The sequence below is a fragment of the Cervus elaphus genome, chromosome 29 (assembly GCF_910594005.1).
Source record: "Cervus elaphus chromosome 29, mCerEla1.1, whole genome shotgun sequence".
Taxonomy (NCBI): domain Eukaryota; kingdom Metazoa; phylum Chordata; class Mammalia; order Artiodactyla; family Cervidae; genus Cervus; species Cervus elaphus.
In genome coordinates, this window is record NC_057843.1 from 29,285,201 (window position 1) to 29,305,651 (window position 20,451).

A 20,451-nucleotide genomic window follows, 5' to 3' on the forward strand; every position below is an offset into this window, starting at 1 on the left:
GACTTCTAGAAGTGAGCTAGAAAGATGAGTAGTTTTCTCAGACAGAAACGTGAGGGGGTGGGGCTCCTAGATGTTGGAATTAGCACAAGGAAAGGTAAGTATTGGGAACAGGTACGGGCACATTGGTGGTTGTGGGTCATGAACAACCAGGGAAGTGGTTAGTAGATTTTAGCTTGTGTAGGAATGGAGGGTCTTTAAGAGGCTGGACTGAGAGTCGGGTTGCTGATGGTTTCAGTTGCCACACTGAATAGGGGGGTACCTCTTCACAAGTCTCTTAGAAGTTATAATTAGATTGTCTTATATATGACAATTTTGACAGTAAAATGAAAGATGTATTGGAGAAGGGAGAAAATGGAGCTGGGAAAGGGATGTTTTAGGCCAGGCTTTAAAATTTTCATGTAAAATATTTGTCTTCTCCCTTTATTTTGTATATTGCATATAAAGATTTAAAGATTTGCATATAAAGATTTAAAACAGAAAATATAGACTGCATATTCAGTAATTTAAACAATTTTTATTGTGCACCTGCTATAAACCAGGCTTATAAGGTTTATATATAAGGCTAATAAGGGCTGTGGATATAATCATGAACAAGACAGATGTGAGCTCTGCCCTCAGGGATCTTGCCTTCCGTTGGGAAAGAATGATCAAGTCAAATCAACAAATTAATAAACAAGTCATTTCAGATTGTGATGAAACAAAGAGAATGTGATGATAGCAGTGTACAGATTAAACTGGAGATGATTATTGGGGAATCTCTGTTAGCTAAGGTCCTGTGGGAAAGCTTTGTTGAGGAAATGGAATAGGAAAGGATGAGAAGTACAGTAGTATCCTAGTACGTTTGATACTAGTTTGTGACCTCCGTTATCAATGTAGCTCTGGTTAAAAGTCCCTTTCTGGCATTGGCACTTCCAGAGATGGTCTCAAGGACAGGTGATGCTTTCATGATTGTTAGAGAGCTCTCTATAAGAAGCATGTCACTGTATTCCTGGATAGACTTGCACTTGCAGAATCCTCATTTAACTTTAGGTGGTCTTCACTGTAAACAAAATATTTAAGAAATATTTTATATGTGAAGAGCCATATGTAGAAGACCTCGGCTGACTTTATAAAACTACATTTTCCTGTTATGTTGTTCATTGCCTCTTGTATTCTAGTATTCTATGCCTCTGAGAAATCCCTTCCAGGCAACAGATTTGTTGGCCTGCCTCTTTTCATCCTATGATGAGAATTGTGTAGTCAATCTTATCGTTGTCTTTTCCTAGTATGACCGACAGCTCAGAGCTCAATATTTGTGTTCATTTGTCTGTTTGTTCCTTTTGGAGTCTGTGATAGCAATTTCTATTTCCTGTCTGCATTTATCTCTTGGATTTTGTGTTTTCATACATGAATTTATGCAGTTTTCTATTAAGTGTCATGTCATTATTTGTAATAATAATAAAGATTAATCTTCAGGTTTGATGCTTGGGATCTGACTGAGTACAGAACCAGCAGGAATGACCAGATTCTGGAGGTATTGATGAAAGGGAGTGTGATGATAGATGGACTTGAAGGGTAAGGGGGGGAGGAGGAGGAGATGGCTATACCATGGGGAGAAACCTAGGGCAGTTTACAAACACAGGCAATCCAAAAGCAAGAGCAAATCTGAGGAAGGGATAAAGACTTGGATTTTAGTCAAACTGTTGGTCATATGCCCTGCCGAAATGAACTGTCTATTAAAAAGAGTGCTAGAGTAGAGAAGCAGGGTTCTGGTTAGGAATACAGATTTGAGTGTAATTGAAAGCTTGGAAGTAAATGGAGCTATTAAGGGAGGGATTGTTTCTAGAGAAGTTCTGAGGGCTGTGAGTGGACCCCTGAAGGAGGTCTACAGTGAGTGTCTAAGGGAGAGGCGCTCACATCTCCCACCCTCTGCGTGTGTACTCTGTCATCCCACTAAGATGACATATTTTATCCTCCATCCTTCCTCTGAATAGCTCTTGTTCATCCTTCCAGGCCCATCTGAGACATTGCAATACATTGATCCCCCTTGTCTGAGATGGTGGCTTCTCCTTTGGGCTCTTAACAGTACCTTGGACTTGTCAGTAGTAGGACTTACCACATATTATTAGAATTGCTCAGTTCTTTCTTTTTCTCCCCACTGCCCTGTAAACTCTCTGGGATATCTTGCATGTAGCTGAATGCCTGCTGCATAGCTGACACTCAATAGACATTTGAGGAGTAAATAAAATAAACTAGAAGAGTCATCCTAAACATGAGAGGAATGCTGTCTCAGAGATGTCAGGGAAGACAGAGGAGTGTCTAAAGAGAAGGACACATAGTCGACATAAGGGTGTTCATGATATGCCTCCTGTCTCAGTCTCCTTGGCTGCCATCGTCAAATACTGTAGACTGGGCGGCTAAACTATTATTCCCACAGTTCTAAAAGCCAAGACGTCTAAGATCAAGGTGTCAGCAAGTTATTTTTCATTCTGATGCCTCTTTTCACGGTTTATAGGTGACTGCCTTCTCATGGTGTCCTCACGTGGCAGAGAGAGAACAAGCAAGATCTCTGGTGTCTCTTTTTATAAGGACACTAATCTTATTGGATCTTATTAGACTTCCCCGTAGCTCAAATGGTGAAGAATCTGCCTGTGAAGCGGGAGACCAGAGTTCGATTCCTGGATTGGGAAGTTCCTCTGGAGAAGGGAATGGCAATCCACTCCAGTATTCTTACCTGGACAATTCCATGGACAGAGAAGCCTGGCAGGCTACAGTCTAGGGGTCGCAAAGAGGCAGACAGGACTGAGCGACTAATACACACACACATACACCATCTTATTGGATCAAGGTCACAAGGGTGGGGCCTGGACTTCAATATATAAATTGTGGGCATGCACACAAATTTTAAGTCCATAATACGTCTCTCATAGCTGGGTACTATTTGTAGTTTGTACATAGATAGATAGATAAATAGATATTCCTAGTGGAAAGTATGATATAACATCTAATCCATAGTGGAAAGCATGTACCTTTGCTCTGAATTCTGATCCAAAGGACTTTGCTGGGACAACCCACATATATACCTAGTCACAGTAAATCAGTTCTGATCCAGTAATTTTTATGACTGATCCTGCAGAGTTTCTCATGGTATCCACTATATCTGTCTTTTTATTCACTTGGTGATGACTGAATGTACTTAAGCTGTAGCTTGAAAGGAATTTCATGAGTAGAAGGGTGTTAGGCTCAGGAATTTAGGGAGGGAATTTATGGAGCCTGATTTATTTTAAAATTAGATTAGATGATTATCTGCTTAGGTTGCTCTAGGTGTGGCTTTGCCTTAGGTGTGGGGATAGCCCAGATTTCCTTTTAAGTTTCTTACTGGCTTTCACATCCTCTGATTGGAATTTAAAGCTATTTGAAATTCTTGTCTCCTCCATCTCCTAGAAATACTGTCTTGAAAATAAGGCATGGTCAGGAAAGAGTATCTCTATAGAGTTCTGGCAGAAGACATAACAGAATCTTTGAATAATTAATGAAAATATTTGTCTTATTCTATAATGGATAATCCTGAGACACATAAAAACTCATCGCTGATCATTTTTATTTTTCTGAGGAAACCGATAATGTGTCTTTTATTCTCACCTAAATGCTGCTATGTACACAGACATTAGCAGTTCCTTTGGTTTCTCTATTTTGATAATTATTTAACCTCTTGTAGTTACTTTCTTTATTCCTAAGAACATTATTATTGGGCATACACTTTTGAGTTTTGAAAAGTCACCTAAGTATGGGAATAACCTTCTCTGTGTATAAGAATGGCTATTGACTGGGCAGGTGGAATAAGACCGGGGTGTGTGATGGATCATGTCTCCTAGTATCAGGGAGGGAGGGAAAAAAGCATTTGACTTTTTGTATACAACATCTATCTAGTCTTAGTAGAAAGATTTGTTTTTGGTTTTTTTTTTTTTTTTTTTTTGGTCAATTTAAAATGGGCATTTCTATATTTCTATAATGTTTGCTGGGAAATTTGTTTCCCTAAGGCCGGAAGTCTGGGCCAGAGGCAAACCCTTTGAAGTGTGTCTCCTTTCTTCCTTTGTACATTAAAATAAATCAAAACAAAACTCTAATCCCTTTATGATACTTGACAACCATGCACTATTGTTCTGTACTGCATCAGCAAAATCACTCTTTCGCACTTGAACTGGGAGTTTTTTAGGGTTTGCTTTTTACCTCCCGCGTGTTTTAGGGCCAGAGATATGACACAGCAGCAGTACTCTGGGGGGGTGAGGACTTGAGTACAGACACTGGTATTTGAGCTCATACTTTGCACTCTTCGCTTTCACTTTTCACTGAATGGGCTGCTCCGTTTGTCTCAGACTCACTTTCCCTTTTGCTCTCCCTAAGCTCTTCCACCACTGAGATCCATCATTGTTCTCCATAATGAATACATAACACAGATTCTTTGGGTGAGTGGAGCTGTAAATACGAGGAATCCTGGTGACAAACCTGTGTTTGGCCCTCAATTTCCCTTTATCGTCACCCGTGCTGAATTTCATATATGTGTATTTCTGAGGTTTCAGCCAAGCCACGTGGGAAGCTGTGTTCCTCTTCTCTCTCCCTGTCCCCACCCCCATCTTTTTGGAATGAGTTTATGTTTTAATATTCTAAACACAGTTTTTTATCCATAGTTGAATACAAGTGTTGAACTTGACTTAAAAATCAGGGTATCTGCTCTTTTTTTTTGTCAGAGCAATGAAGGAGAATGCTGGGAGAAAAAATATCTCCTGGAAGAGATTTTCTGCACAGGGAAGAACTGATGGCAACCATTTCTTCATGCTCATCCTAGAGTCTGCAGCTTTTGTGAAACCAATCTCCTCATGCCATACAGAATGCCATCGAAACATCAAAACACTTAAATGATATTTTAAAGGAAAAACCTACCTTCTTTACCGGTAGTTTATTTAGAGGCTGCACAAATAACAAAATCATGTTATAGGTTAAAACAAAAAACCACGGCAATCCACCCTATCACGCCTTTCCTTTTAGGGGAAGAGGCCCAGATGTTTAAACAATATCACAAGCGGTGTGCAGACTGCAGCTCTTGGAGGCCTTGGGAAAGAAATCATGTCTGCACCCCTAGTGTTTCACAGTTTTAGACCCCTGACCTAGAAACAGTTTAAACAGATGTTTAGTTCAAGGGATTTATGTCGACATTGAAATTTTTTTCCCCTCTTGGAAATGGCTCCTTCTAAAACTGGAGCTTTTTCTTAGAAAAAAGACCAGAGAAACAAGGACATCTCACAACTTGGTAAGTTTCATGTTGCAAGTGTCCCGGTGCAACAGAAACAAGACAAATAGGTACAAACCACCTCATCACCCACTACTGTTCATGTGTATGGACATCTTTGTAGCCCACACTTTCAGTTCTGTGTAGGTGAGCACAGACTTGCAACAGGAAGTTTGCTAAAGCAGAGAAGACATTGGAAAACCCTTTTGGACTATGAAGCAGCTGCAATTGTGGCTTCTCTTCCTCTCCTTATTTCCTTCCCTCTCTCCCTTCCAAATCTTCCTCTACCTCTTCTCCCAGAAATAATTCCTTTCAACTTTGATCCTGGTGTGTGGAGTTCATTCCATGACTTGGGTCAGTCGGGAACAGTGCATTGCATCATAGCTGCCTTTATGAAAGTGTTTATTTCATATCTGAAATGTTTTCATGTGCATTTGCTCTGCTTTGACTTGCAGAAGGGGAAAGAAAGTAGTTTTACTGGAGGCAAAACAGCCACCTGTGAAAACTAATTGCGTAGGTAGACGTTTGATGGTATCTCTGGGAGGGACCCAGCAGGAAGAAAGTAAATGTTCTTAATCTACAGGGAAATTACGTGTGTGCCAAGCTGACCCTCTTCATCAAAGCCAGAGTTGAAATATACCATCAAGTTGGTGGCCTCTGTTTAGGAGGCTGAGGTGGGGAGGGTGACAAGAGGGAGGAGCCCTGGAAGGTAGGTACGATTCATTGAGATGAACTGAATAGATAGAGGAAAAATGACAAATGTGATATACTCCACTGAACCACCTCGTTAAGGGCTGACATGTGATGTGAATGTTCCATAGTCACTTTCAAACAAAAGCTTGAGATGTGGCTCCTTCTTTCTTCCCTGTCATCAAGTTTTCTTTTTAGTCTTAAGTTCTGCTGTCTTGGCCTTAAAACAAAACAAAACAAAACAAAACACTTTCCTCTCCTTGATCCATCAGTCTAGTATACCCACGTGTCTTGCCATTGAAAGGGCAAAATGTACTGTGATGGAGAAACAGGAATCAGTGATGCAGGCTCCCTCTTGCTACCATCTGAGTAGCTCTCTGACTGATTATACACAAGTTTAGAAAGATCAGGTCCCATGGGGCCATCCTGTGTACCCCCCGGTAAGTGTATACCTCTGTGTGAAACTAACCAACCTGTGATTGGTCTTCTGGATGGCAGGATCTGAGCTCTCTTGTAAGAGTCTGCATTTTGCTGGTCTCCCTCCTTGGCAATCAGCAGTAGTCTTGGTACTAGATGTTTTCCACTCACATACCTACATGTTGCCTTAGCTATGTAGCCAGGAAAGTTTGACAGCACGTATCTGCATGCTGGTTGTTGTTTAGTCACTAGGTCGTGTCTGACTCTTGGTGACCCCACGGCCTGCAGCACGCCAGGCTTCCCTGTCTCACTGGCTCCCAGAGTTTGCTCAAACTCGTGTCCGTTGAGTTGGTGTCTCATCCTCTGTTGCTCCTTTCTTCCCTTGCCCTCAGCCTTTCCCAGCATTAGCCTCTTTTCCAATGAATTGGCTCTTCGCATCAGGTGGCCAAAGAGTTGGCACTTCAACTTCAGCATCAGCCCTTCCAATGAACATTCAGGTTGATTTCCTTAGTGTCTTTCCTGAATGGCTGTCTTTCATGGGAAATCAAAACTCTAGAGGAGAGGGGAAAAGTCCCTAGTGTTTGAAGCACCATGAGGTTTAGGGAGATTTGGGGAAAAGTTAGACTATCCTTCTGCGAGATTAATAAAAAAATTTTCAGAGAATGACCAGGGAGTTTTACAAAAGCTCCATAAATTAAATAAGAACACGGATTAAAAGAAAAGTTACGTGATTTTAAAAGGAAGCATTTTGTATTTGGAAGACCTTGGACACATTGCTTAATGTGTGGGGTCCGCAGTCGGGCCCTGGGTGCAGTCACTGGGATGCTGAGCTGCCCAAGGGAGCTGTTCAGTAGGAGGCCAGATTCTCTTGGAGGCTCCATTGCCTTTAGCTTTCACTGTCGGGGAGTCACTAGATCCATGCCTCTGAAGTCCATGGGTGCTCACTTAACCTCAGTGTACTTTGAGTCCTTCCTACCTGTTCTCCTGGCCCAGTGTCTTGGTCCGCTCAGGATCCAGCAATTCAATCTTGTACCCATCCCTGAGAGTGCTTCCTTGGAGCCTCCCACCTCAAATTGCCATCAGAAGCTCTTCTACAAAAGCTAAACATGAACCAGCGTGACCCTATCTGGAGGTGATACTGGAGTCCAGTTCTCAGATTCAACCCTAGTTGATTAAAATACCTTGTATTTATAAATAGCGTTCAGTCAGAAGACCCTTCCAATCATAATATGTAACAGTACTCCTGGGCCCCTTTTTCTAGAGATAAGCCACTTGTGTGAGAAATTTCTCCTCCATCAAATATAAGATAGGATCTTGTTCCGAAGACATCTATAGTTATGTCCAGTTTATTTCCATGGTGCCTAAACACTTAGAGCAATGTGTAGTAGACCCTTGACACTTCTGAGAGATATTTCAAGGATGATCATGAATTTCTGAATTTACAGGCAGCCCTGTGGACTATAGTGTCTTCCCCAGGTGTCTGTATTTGGACAAGAAGCACCACTTCCGTACGCCTTTTCACTTTCTCTTAACTTCTGTCACCATCACAAGTAATTGGCTTTTCTTTCAGTGGCCTTTTATTTTTTAAACAAAGGAGCAGTGTTATCACTTCATGAGCTTTCTATGTAACAATGAATAGAGAGAGAACAACAAAATCACTCCGAGATGTGACTGTTGAATAGTTGGCTGGGTTCATACAATACCTAAGTGATTCCCTTCAGTCTTGCATGCCTGTGGATCAGATTTGTCCTCAGAAAAATGACAAATTTGATTGTGGAATTTCTTTCCTTAAAGGAACTTTTATTAATAGTTCATGTACTTTAGAACATGGTCTGGGGAAGCACTGGTATTTTGTAGGAGCTTCTGAATGAAAGCAGATCCTAGAAAGAAGGTATCATAAAAAGAACCAGGGATAATGTGTTTGTTGTTAGTCCTGGGGTTCAATTTCAAGTTTAGCAAGTGTGTGTGTGATGTGAATGTAGACAGATTCATGTGTATATATTATTGTTATAATGTTTCCATGTAATGTGCTTTAAAATGGAATGACATCCTTTCTAACCTGATATATGAAGCCACTGGGTAAAACTGTCTAAAAAGAATATTAACAAAAGGAGGGTGTTTTAGAAAAGTAAACTGCTGGAATAGTGGGACTGTTGCTCAAAGTAGTTTCCTAGTTCACACCAATGTTCAGCAAACTCATTTGGCATGGTTTCCACTGTAAGACATCCAGGGGCAAACAAAAAAAATGTTTTGCTGGTAGCTGCAGCAGAAACTTCATAAGGCAGGTAGTAGTGAGACCTCATCAGGGTTCATCCAGGAAGTACGGGCTAGCTTTCTGCCTTCTGCCTGCTCTGTGGCAGAAGAGGGCCCTGGCAGAAAGCAGATCTGGAAGGGCAGCACAGGTAGATAGGATGTTTTCATGTACTTAAAACCATCCTCATCTCACCTACCTGCAAAGCTCTTTGACCTGAAGGGCCACATAATTCAGCATAATTCTGAAAGCATTGTTTCTTTACTAATAAGCAGACAAGGTTAACCAACCTGTTGGTTAAATTGTATGTTGAAATCAATTGCCCTGTTAGATCACAGCAGTTATAAAAGGAGAAGATCTGAATGAAAGTTCTCAGTCATTATAAGCGGTACCTTTGTCTCCATTGAATTTATATTCTAACCTGAGTCATCAAAAAGGTTCTTTTACAGCTTACATGGCAACCCACTCCAGTATTCTTGCCTGGAGAATCCCATGGACAGAGGAGCCTGGTGAGCTACAGTTCATAGGATTGCAAAGAGTCGGACATGACTGAAGTGACTCAGCACGCATGTCCATAAAAGAGCACTCGGGATGCTTGATGGCAGCAGCCACCACCGCTAAAAATGTAAATGGAGGGGAAAGAAAGCCCACACTTTACAGTTTACTGGATTGCATTAAACCAAACCTAATCATAGGAGATGTAAAGTGATATAAGGCTCTAAAAAAACCATTGTCCCTTTAAAAAAATTTTATCTTTCTTTAGCAGTACAACCAATAATTCTGTCTACCTGTATTGATAAATTCAGCCTAAGACACCATAGAAGGTACACTGTAGGTGTCATCTATGGAATTATCTCTTTACGACTCAAGGATTTTTGAGGTTTTAATCCTTGTTCATTTAAGGTTGAGTGAAGCACCAGGGATGCTGCTTTTTGCTGGCCCTGCATGGGGCGTTCACTCTAACATCCAGCTCACGAGAGAGCCAGCCACCTCGTGTTTCACAGGCTTTCGCAGCTATGTTGTGCTAAGTCCCTTCGGTCATGTCCAACTCTTCGTGACCCTATGGACCATAGCCTGCCAGGCTCCTCTGTCCATGAGACTGTCCAGGCAAGAATACTGGAGTGGGTTGCCATGCCCTCCTCCAAGGGATCTTCCTAACCCAGGGGTTGAACCTGCATCTCTTACATCTCCTGTATTGGCAGGCGGGTTCTTCAGCTGTGCAGTAGCTGGAATAAATTAGCAGCTTGTATCCACGACGACTTGGGACTGGCCTGTTATACATGTGTATCATCTCATTTAATATTCACAGTAATCTCGCTTGGATTCCCATTGAGGGGAGCTTGCCTGATGGCTCAGTGGGTAAAAGAATCCACCAGCATTGCAAGAGACACAGGGGACTTGGATTTGATCCCTGTGTCAGTAAGATCCCCTGGAGAAGGAAATGGCAAGCCACTCCAGTATTCTTGCCTGGGAAAGCCCATGGACAGAGGAGTCTGGTGGGCTTACAGTCCATGGGGTTGCAGAGAGTCAGACATGACTGAGCAACGAAGCATGCACATATGTTTAGGTGAGGAACCCGAGGTGCTGTGTGGAACTGGCTGGCTGAAGGCCAAACAACTAGGAGTTGTCCAGTCAGGTAGAACCAGGGCAGTCTGGCTTTAGAGCTAAGCTGTTAGGCAAAACTTCTTCATCTCTATGAGTGACTGAGGTTTTGTTAGGAATTGGGCTCTTCCTCTCCGGATTCTTTCAGATCAGCTCAGTTCTGAAGAGGCAGAATCTCCTCAGAACTGGGGTAGAGGGGAAGCCAGGTCAAACCAAGCTGTGGGGACTTAGCTCCTGGCTCTGTTTAGAAGGTGAGTCCGGAAGTTAGCCTGAGAATGCTATCTGTCTCTTCAGGTTTTGAAGAGGGCCTCTGTAATCCATAAAGTGTTGGAGCAAGTCACCCCCAACTCTGATCCCTTTTGCCCAACTGGTCTTGCCACCTTGGGTCCAATTTATGAGCTCATGATGATTAAGTAATCTTGATGCTCATAGTTCTGTAACTGCGGCTGCCAAGCAGGCTAGTGTTTCTAAACTGTGCTAATGGTATGGCATATTCTCTTTCTTTTTGGAAGTCAGTGAAGTCAAAGCAGGAGTATAAATATTATATTTCATTCCCTCCCTTCCTTCCTATCTTTCTCTTTCTCTGTATCTTTCTATGAGTCTTTCTCTTTTTTTTTTTCTATCCCATTCTCCTGATATATTTTCTTCTTGATTTATAGCAATGAAATTGGGAGTGTGGATTAAAAGGAACATTTTCTTTCTTAAGGACGGGTACTTGTCTAGTTAAAATTTTTAAGGAAATGGATTTATTTCTAAATACGCAGAAAAGGAGAAGGGGGCCACGGAAGATGAGATGGTTGGATGGCATCACTGACTCAATGGACATGAGTCTGAGCGAATTCCAGGAGATAGTGAAGGATGGGGAAGCCTGGCATGCTGCAGTTCATGGGATCCCGAAGAGTTTGACATGACTTAGCGACTGAACAACAACAATGCAAAATGAGTGTATGGTTAATACATTTTTTTTTCCCTTGGCCACAGTGTTTCCCTCTGTAACTGTGTTTTGGTATGAGATGAAAGATGAAAACCTAGATTGTTAAGACAAGAAATTCAATAAGAACTCTGTTACCCTCAAATTCAACCTCTCTGGAGTTTGATTGGTATTTTTTGTTGGTTTGAGGCTTCTGGAAAAATGTAGGTCAAAATGACTGCTTTTGGTAAAACAGAAGCTCTATAGTATGTTTTCTCTTTAATTCTCACAGCAGCCATATGGCAGCAGGTACCATTATTAGCTTCATTTTACGTATAAGAGAGACATCAAGGATCTTTTCAAAATCACACAGCTAATGAGTGGTGGGTTTAGATGAGATGCTTTGATTTCAGAATCTGTGTAGTTCACCATTTCTGTATTAGCATAACTGGGGGGCAGAGGCTAAAGGAATCTAGCGATATTTTGAACAGGGTAGAGTTGAATCTGAAGTTTTGGAATGGCAACAGAGCATCATTTGATCATGTTTCATGTGTGACATCCTTATGGTCAGTTAAAGCACACCAAGACCCATCAATGAACCGAATTGTTTAAAGTTAATTTTTAGTGACCTTGTAAAACTTCTCTATGCTCCACTCCTTCATCAATAAAAGTGAATCCTAATTTTTGTTACCTTTTAAAGGATGTTAGGAGGGTTAACCTGTTTCTACCCTTGAAATATTTTATAGAAATTGAAGCACATTTCTGTCTACATTAATTATATTAGATCCAATTCTTACCACTCCTACCTGGTCATCAGTATGACCTGCACTTTTAGATCATGCTTGGTTAACATGAAGGTTATCACTCACTTCCCGCGCCCAGTCACTGAGTACATGCTCATTTAGTGGGAAGAGTAAAACAAGGCAGTTAGTTGCTCAAAGTCCTTGATATGTAATATTGGGATTTAGTCTGCATGTGGTTTTGCACTAAGGATGTACCCTTTATATGTTGGGGGCAAAATGGTCACCACATTAGGTAAGACTCTTGTGCAGCTGCAGAACAAAAAGTACCCAAGAGTTGACCCCTGCTGGTTCAGCCAGATTTATTTCATATTCAAATTTGGAAACAAGATTGGTCCTTTCATATGCTAATATTTTGAAGGTTATAATTTAATAGTTTTGTCTGAAGTTCACTGAAGAAGGGTAAAGGTCATTGTTATCACTTATTCCTCTAGTCCCTGCCTGTTAAAACACATATACATATTTACATACACATGTACACAGAATGCCAACCAAACAACATTAAAAAAGAAAAAAGGGCAAAACAAACTTATTCTTGGTAAGACATTAATAATCTTACCTCATAAACTAATACAGAGAAGGCAATGGCACCCCACTCCAGTACTCTTGCCTGGAAAATCCCATGGACGGAGGAACCTTGGTGGGCTGCAGTCCATGGGGTCGCTAAGAGTCGGACATGACAAAGCAACTTCACTTTCACTTCTCACTTTCATGCATTGAAGAAGGAAATGGCAACCCACTCCAGTGTTCTTGCCTGGAGAATCCCAGGGACGGGGGAGCCTGGTGGGCTGCCGTCTATGGGGTTGCACAGAGTCGGACACGACTGAAGCGACTTAGCAGCAGCAGCATAATCTAATAATATTAATCTGTGATTAATAATCACAGACACTGTGCTAATTCACTTATTTAGCTCACATACCTGTGCCTTATGAAACTGGCATTTCAGCAGCTAAGCTTTAGGATGAATGAAAAGCCTTTGGGTAGCTACTAGAAAACTGATGCACTGGAGCCCAGTAAAATCAAGGCACCTCATCTGTTCCCTTCCAATCAGCAGACGGTCATTAGTGTGCAAGTCCCTGAAGGTCAAGTCTCCGTTCTTATATGTTTATGTTGGGTGGAGGAGATAGATTGGCACGTGTGTGAGCGCCCATCATGTTGGTAAAGAGATGTGGAGCTACTGAGGTGTAGTGGAGGGGCTCAGCTGGTGGATGGGGAGGAGGAAGCATCTCATGGAGAGGTTGTGTTTTTGTTTCTTTTTGATTATGGTTTTACAGGATAGTGCATCTAGTTCCCTGTGTTGCATTGTAGGTCTTTGTTGTTTATCTCTTTTATATATAGTAATTGGTACTGATGCTCCCAAACTCCTAATTTATCCTTCTCTTGCCCCTTCCCCATTTGGTAACCATAAGTTTGTTTGCTATGTCTATGAGTCTGTTTCTATTTTGTAAATAAATTCATCTCTGTCACTTTTTTAGATTCCACAATAAGTGATACCATATGAAACTTATCTTTCTCTGTTTGACTTTATGATGCTCTCTAGATCCATCCATATAGCTGCAGATGGCATTATTTCACTCTTTTTTATGGCTGAGTAGTATTCCACTGTTTGTATGTTTGTATGTATGTGTGTGTATGTACACACACCACAACTTCTTTATCCACACATCTGTTGATGGGCAGTTAAGTTGCTTCTGTGTCTTGGCTGTTGTAAGTAATGCTGCTATGAACATTGGGGTGCATGTATCTTTTTGAATTATTTATTTATTTTTCTTTTCTTTTTGAATTAGAGTATTCTCCAGATATATGCTCCAGAGTGGGAATGCTGGATCATATGGTAGCTCTACTTTTAGTTTTTTAAGGACTTCTGTACTTAAGGAAGTGGCTGAATCAATTTACATTCCCACCAACAGTGTAGGAAGGTTCTCTTGTCTCTACACCCAGAGGGGTGGTGTTTTTAATTGATTTCAAGACATGGATATTGTCAAATGTGTGGGAGGCATTCGGACCAGGTGAACCAAAGTCACCTTTTGTGCATAAACAAAAGTCAAAGGGCAGGAAAATGCAGGAGCAGTTTTGTAGTGTGGCTAGAATACAGAACCCATGCATAGGGCAGCAGGAGCCATATGAGAAAAATGCAGTGTGGTCCCCTCCTGGGGAGCCTTGAACTTTGGCTGAGCAATATGTACTTACTGTACTAATTCCTCAAAACTATCTGGAGGCAGCCCCCAGTTACTTATTCTCAAAAGAGAATTTCAACCAACTTGACTTAAAACATCTTATTTATGTGTTATTCCTTCACTGTTAAAAGGATCAGAATTTCTCTTTCTTTTTTCCTTCTGGGATTTTTTGGTTTTATTGTCCTAGCAGAGAAAAGCGCACACGACACAGAAACAGGCTGTTCTCTCTTTGTACATTTCCAGCCTTCCTTGAAACAGTCATCTTGAGAACTGTCAAATTATCCAGCTATAATCTAATTGGTGGTGACTGCTTAGTCCCTTTGCACCAAAGAACTTGTATCTAGCAAGAGTCTCTTTTTCAAACATTTGTTCATTCATTAAAGATGTTATGTTAGAGGTATGCTATGATGATGCATCTGAGAAAGAAATAAAAGACCAGAAAAAAAAGACAAGTTGAATAGTCAAAGATGAGCTGTAACCATCAGGGAAAGCTAACTATAGCACCTGATTTTGATTGAATAACTGGTGATCACATTGGCTTTGAAGTTCTTTCCAGTCTGCTTAAACTTTTTCACGGATGGAATGAATGAAAATTATGAAGCATTGATGTAAAATAATTTTTTGGGGGGGTCTTTTTTTCTTCTTTCTGTCCTGAGAATCAACTTTCCTTTTTCTTCCAGTCTCCCACCCTCCCTCCCTATCCAGTCTTTTCTTATCGAGCAACTTCCTTGACAGATTGACTTCTGATTGTAAAAGTTTATCTGGATTTAATATAGGTGATTGTCATGGTGCAGTCTTTTGCTGCAGGGAAAAGGAAAGGCCATCCATCCCCTCAACAAAGCTGTGGCAGAAACGAACATGGAAAACCCCATTAGTAAACCTTAAGATACCTTGTCCTTATAATTGTCTTCTCGGTCACTTTGCTCAGAGGCTTCCCTAAGGTAATACTTAGTAAGAATGTACCCAGCAGTGAATAATATTCATTCATGTATCAAACATGTATTGTCTTTTATGCTTATAGTACAGTTAGTGGAATTATTATCTTTGTTTTTCTTTTGCATGTTAAAACCAAACCAGTTTCTGTTGTCTTTTAAAATTGTAAACGTTTAAAACTGGCCATAATTCGTAATTAGTACCTATTTTTTCTTAGCAGTTCTGTGACTTTATTTACCAGCAGGGAAAAGAAAGGGTGGAAAAAGCTAAATACTATTATAAAGTAGAAATTCTATGTATAGTATTTTTAGCCTTTAAAATATTTTTAAGACTTAACCTCTTTAAAAATGAATTTTTAAAGTGAATTCATCATGAATAGGTCTCGTGCTACCCTAAGAAGGAAATCACAAAGAGGAAAACTAGAAATAATTTAAGGTACTTAAAGCATTGGGAAATAAGTTCCAGAATTTGAAACTGCAGTCCATAGGCTACACTTGCCCTTCCTGACACTTACACTTTCTCCTGAAGAAAGGAAAGGTTAAAAAGTGGGTCTCATTTTTAATTTTCTACCTTGTGTTTTGGGGAGTGAAATGGTCTCTTACTGAGAGCTAAGGGTTGCCACAGTTTTTAAAACTGGCTACCCCTTAGATGCATGCACTCTTGCAAATCTTGCAACAACTGAAAAACCTCCAGGTAGATGTAAAAGCAAGTTAATGTCTTACTGCCATGCAGGGAGGGCTTTCCTGGTAGCTCAGCTGGTAAAGAATCTGCCCGCAGTGCAGGAGACCCTGGTTCGATTCCTGGCTTGGGAAGTTCCTCTGGAGAAGGAAATGGCAACCCACTCTGCTATTCTTGCCTGGAGAATTCCATGGACAGAGGAGTCTGGCAGGCTACAGTCCATGGGGTCGCAGAGTCGGACATGACTGAAGTGACCTAGCATGCATGCATGATGGCTCAGATGGTACAGAATCCGCCTGCAGTGTGGGAGACCTGGGTTTGACCCCTAGGTTGGAAAGATCCCCTGGAGGAGGGCATGACAACCCACTCCAGTGTTCTTCCCTGGAGAATCCCCATGGACAGAGGAGCCTGGCGGGCTACAGTCCATGGGGACACAGAGTTGGACACGACTGAGTGACTAAACACAGCACAGCCCCGTGCAGAGAATGTGGGCACATGTGGATAAAGCTGACTAAATCCCACAGAATGTGTGTGGCTCGCCTAGTAAACCTCAAATAATGTCATAGGAGTGAAAGCCAAGGCCCGTTTTCTGTTGTTTTCCTACCCGACTGGTTATTTATAAAAGTCGGACCTGTTGGTTTTAGGCTCTACGTGTCCCCGTGCAGGGAGCCTGAGTCATTCCTGGTCGTGGAGTGGACTCTGGGCCACGGGACAGAGTGCAGGATCTGGGTCGCTGGGACTGACCAACTGGAATCAGCTGCTTTTGCACAAGAGTCTCCAGAGGCCCCTGGGCCCTGGTGACAAGGCCCAGCACCTCTGTGTCTATGTGACCTCTACCAGTAAAGTGCCGGCCTCGCTCACTGATACCTTCGCAGGAACCTGAATGACTGGTTAGTCTGGTCAGAAGAAAATAGCGCTGACATCATGTGATTCTGGCAAAGTAAACCACATTGGAACTTGGCCTTTGAATACCCAAGGGGCTGGCAGCGATCTCAGGGGTTGGCTGGGAGCCCCATTGAGTTCACTAGTAATCAGTTGACTGCTGAGCTGGACAAGCTGCCCTAGTTTTCCTGACAAGCTCTGTCTAAAAGAATGATGGGCAGTCTGCCATTAGGATTTTTGAGCAGAGTTGCTAAAGATTAACTCTTTAGCTACTGTCCATATATCATGGCATGCAGTTAGGTACAACTTTAGAGGGAAAGTTCAATTCCTCATTCAGTTCTCACACACGGAATTCCTGTCTTGAACAACAAACAACCATAGGCAGGGAGGAGTAGTGTGAAGCCCTTTATGTGTATGTTCCAAAGGAATGCCAACTGGATGAGTTTTCCTTGAAGTTTCTAGTCTTGTTTATTTTTCAAACAAAATACTATCATTTTTAATTATGCAAAAAGTCAGATTTGCATGCTAACCATCTCTTGGGGATGGATATTACCTAAGAGAAGCCTTTGAAAAACTATGAACATTTAATATATTTATTTTTTATCGTCACTCCAAATCTTTGCTGTGACGAGACAAAACCCGAGGAGCATACACTCGCCTGACATTATGATTGATATATCCATGCATATTCTTTCTAATAAAACTTGACAATTCAGAGTTTTCCAGAAGAAAGGAACTATTTGCAGTCAGCAAATAGTTTCCTAGGCCAGAGAGACCTGTTTTGGGGGATAAACCTGACTTCTCAAGGTGCTTATCTGCTCATCTTTCTTTGGAAAAGGTGATGCCTTAGTATCTTTTATTCCTGTTAAATTAAAATACAGTTGGTAGCATTAAACAGTTTGGTCAAATAATTCTATTTGCTATGCTCCTGGTGGTGAGTTTGGTGTGTTTAATCTTGCTTTGGGCTGTCCTGGTGGCTCAGTAAAGAATCCACCTGCCAGTGCAGAAGACATGGGTTTGATCCTGTGTTGGGAAGATCCCCTGGAGAAAGAAATGGTGACCCACTCCACAATTCTTGCCTGGGAAATCCCATGGACAGAGGACCCTGGTGGATTGCAGTCCGTGGAGTTGCAACAGAACTGGACATGACTTAGGGACTAAACAATCTTGCTTCATGCTGGTAATTTTTCCTAAGAGGCACTCTGTTTTCCATCAGTAGCTGTGAGAATCTCAGCTGGCCACCACAATTCTGGCCTTCACCACATCTTTAAACAGTCAGATGGCATTTTTGGTGGTGCTGCCGAGAGAGTGCGGTTCCAGTGATACGTTGTGTATCTTGGTCCACAGCAGGAGTTTTGGTGGCAAAAACTGATGTCCTGGACTTCTTTCTTCCTTTCGGATCAGGGCTTTCATTCTGACTCCTCTCTGATCTTTTCTCCCAAAAAGCCATGTTTGAGGAAGAGTACAACGCCTTTCTCATGTTTAAGAGGTTCATGACATTAGCAACCTGGGGACATTATTGTCCATAAGAGAATTTATAGGAAGGGAGCAGAAAGATAACATAGATACAGATATTGTTTAATGAGCTCTTTCTGTTCCCAGAACTTCCTGTCTCCCTTCCCCCAGCCCAGGAATGCTCCACAGGCCATCGCTTCAAAAGAACCATTCCCCCACAGCACAGCTAAACACCGAGAGTGACAACCACTCCGGTTAAAGGGACATTTTCATGAGTTTTTAATTTGGCTCGTCACCCTAAGAATTACCAAGAGAAGATGCAAGTGATTCAGGGGTTTTGAACTTACAAATAGGTGAAACTTCTGAGTGTATTTGTTCCTACCAGGTGTGGTTTGGGGGACCAGCCAGTAAAAATACATACAAGACTTTGGCCTTCGTGATGCTGTCCCCGCATGGTTCAGGGATGCGTCTGTCTAGCCCTTTGTATGGGGCAGAGTCACCACTGTCGCAGGCCCTCTTTTATCCAAGAATGGACTTGGGAGTGGTAAAGGCATGATCCAAGAGGTGTGAGTTACCCTCCCTCCTTCCTTGTTTCTCTCACTTTCTTCTTGCCTCCTTCCGTCTCCCTCCGTCCTGTTCCCTCCCTCCATCTCTTCTTCCTCTCCTTTGTTTTCTCAGCATTACTTACTGGAGCATCTGCTTTCACCAGGCAGTACACAGTGAGGAGCAAAAACAATGCTAGTCTAGCACTCGGAGTTCCTGGTCTCATGGGAGACAAAGATGCCTCTAATCAAATGATCACAAAAATAAACACAGAATGAAGAATTATAGTCAGTAGTTTGATGAAGAGGCAGATGACAGCAGGAAAACATAAAGCAAGGGGATCTTACTCTATACCAGGGAGACTTCTGGTTAAGATCATTTCTTGGTAATACTTAAGAAAATCAAGAAGTCAGATCTGAGGTTGAATCTCAGCTCCACAATTTACTGTTTCAACTTGATCAGTGGACTTAAGCTCTTTCAGTCCTAATTTCCATATCAGTAAAATGAGGATAATAATATCCAGTCCCCAGAGTTTATATATGGTTGGAAATACTAATTTTGAAACATTTGGTTGACACAATTTAAAAAAAATTTTCTGTTATTATTAATACTGTAGTTGAGTGAACTAAATTAAAGATACCCTGTGGGTTTATTTTCCCCTGTCATTAAAATACCATTGACAGTCTAGTTTAGTGCATCCCCATTGTTTCCACAGCCTGTCTACTGAAATGTTATAAGAAGTTAACCAGTGTCTCAAGCTGTCTTCACACTAATATGGACATTGCCATTCACTAATGTAGCTAATGCTTTTGAGGTGTGTAATAACCCATTGACATTTTCAGGGATATTCCCTGAAAAATGCTGCCCGTACTTTTGTCTCTTTTTCCTAACTTTTCTTTCTGTTTACTTCCAAGGATCTTTTTGGTCATTGAAAAGTGTCAAATTCTTGTTGGCATTCAGGCTGTATATTAATTGCAAGTGTCAGGAACTGAAGTCATGCAGACTGAAGAGAGAAAGGGAAGTTATTGACTGGTATAATTGAAAAGTTCAGCATCCTCAGGCTTAACTTGATTCAGGTGCTCTGATGATGTAACAAGGAAGGTTCTCTGCCTTCCTCCGGTCTCTTGGTTATTTTCCATCTTGGGCAGGGTCCCCCTTCACAGTGGCTGAGCTGCAGGTTTACCTCCCATCAGCTGAGCATCTTCAGTGGGGAGGAAAGGGGTCCCTTCTCAGTAGTTCCAGCAGAAGTTCCTGGGCTGGCTCTCATGGGATCCCCCTGCCAGTCACTGAATTTGTACCGTGTTGTTATCAGCAAAGCCCAAATCTCCTGCCTGCTGTTGGGCCTAGTGGATGAAGGCAGGACATCCAAGGGCTATGATCTCAGAGCGTGGGGGTTAATGGCTCCCAGAGGAAGATTAGTGATATTACTACCAGGAAGTAGTAAATGTACAGAAAACACCCAGATCAAACAAACAAAGAGGCAGAAATCCACTTACAGATAAAAAGAAAGTTTAAACCACCCTTATTCCTACTTTTGGAGCTTTGCTGCTGACTCTGACAGTAAAGAAGCTACCTCCAATGCAGGAGACCTGGGTTCAGTCCCTGGGTCGGGAAGATCCCCTGGAGAAGGAAATGGCAACCCACTCCAGTATTTGTGCTTGGAGAATTCCATGGACAGAGGAGCCTGGTGGGCTACAGTTCACGGGGTCACAAAGAGTCAGACGTGACTGAACAACTTTCACTTTCCGTTTTCACATTCCTGCTTTTGATGTAGGTGGGAGTGGAATTGTTGATGAGATGACATCCAGGCTTAGTACCTGCTTAGTCTTGACTGTATGCCAGCCAGC

At 41.8% G+C, this 20,451-nt stretch overlaps 1 protein-coding gene across 9 annotated transcripts in view; it reads left to right on the plus strand.

Annotated features, from left to right (window-relative positions):
• The window catches only part of NFIB (nuclear factor I B), a 244,489-nt gene that overhangs the window by 46,652 nt on the left and 177,386 nt on the right, over nt 1-20,451 (plus strand). The window lies entirely within an intron of this gene.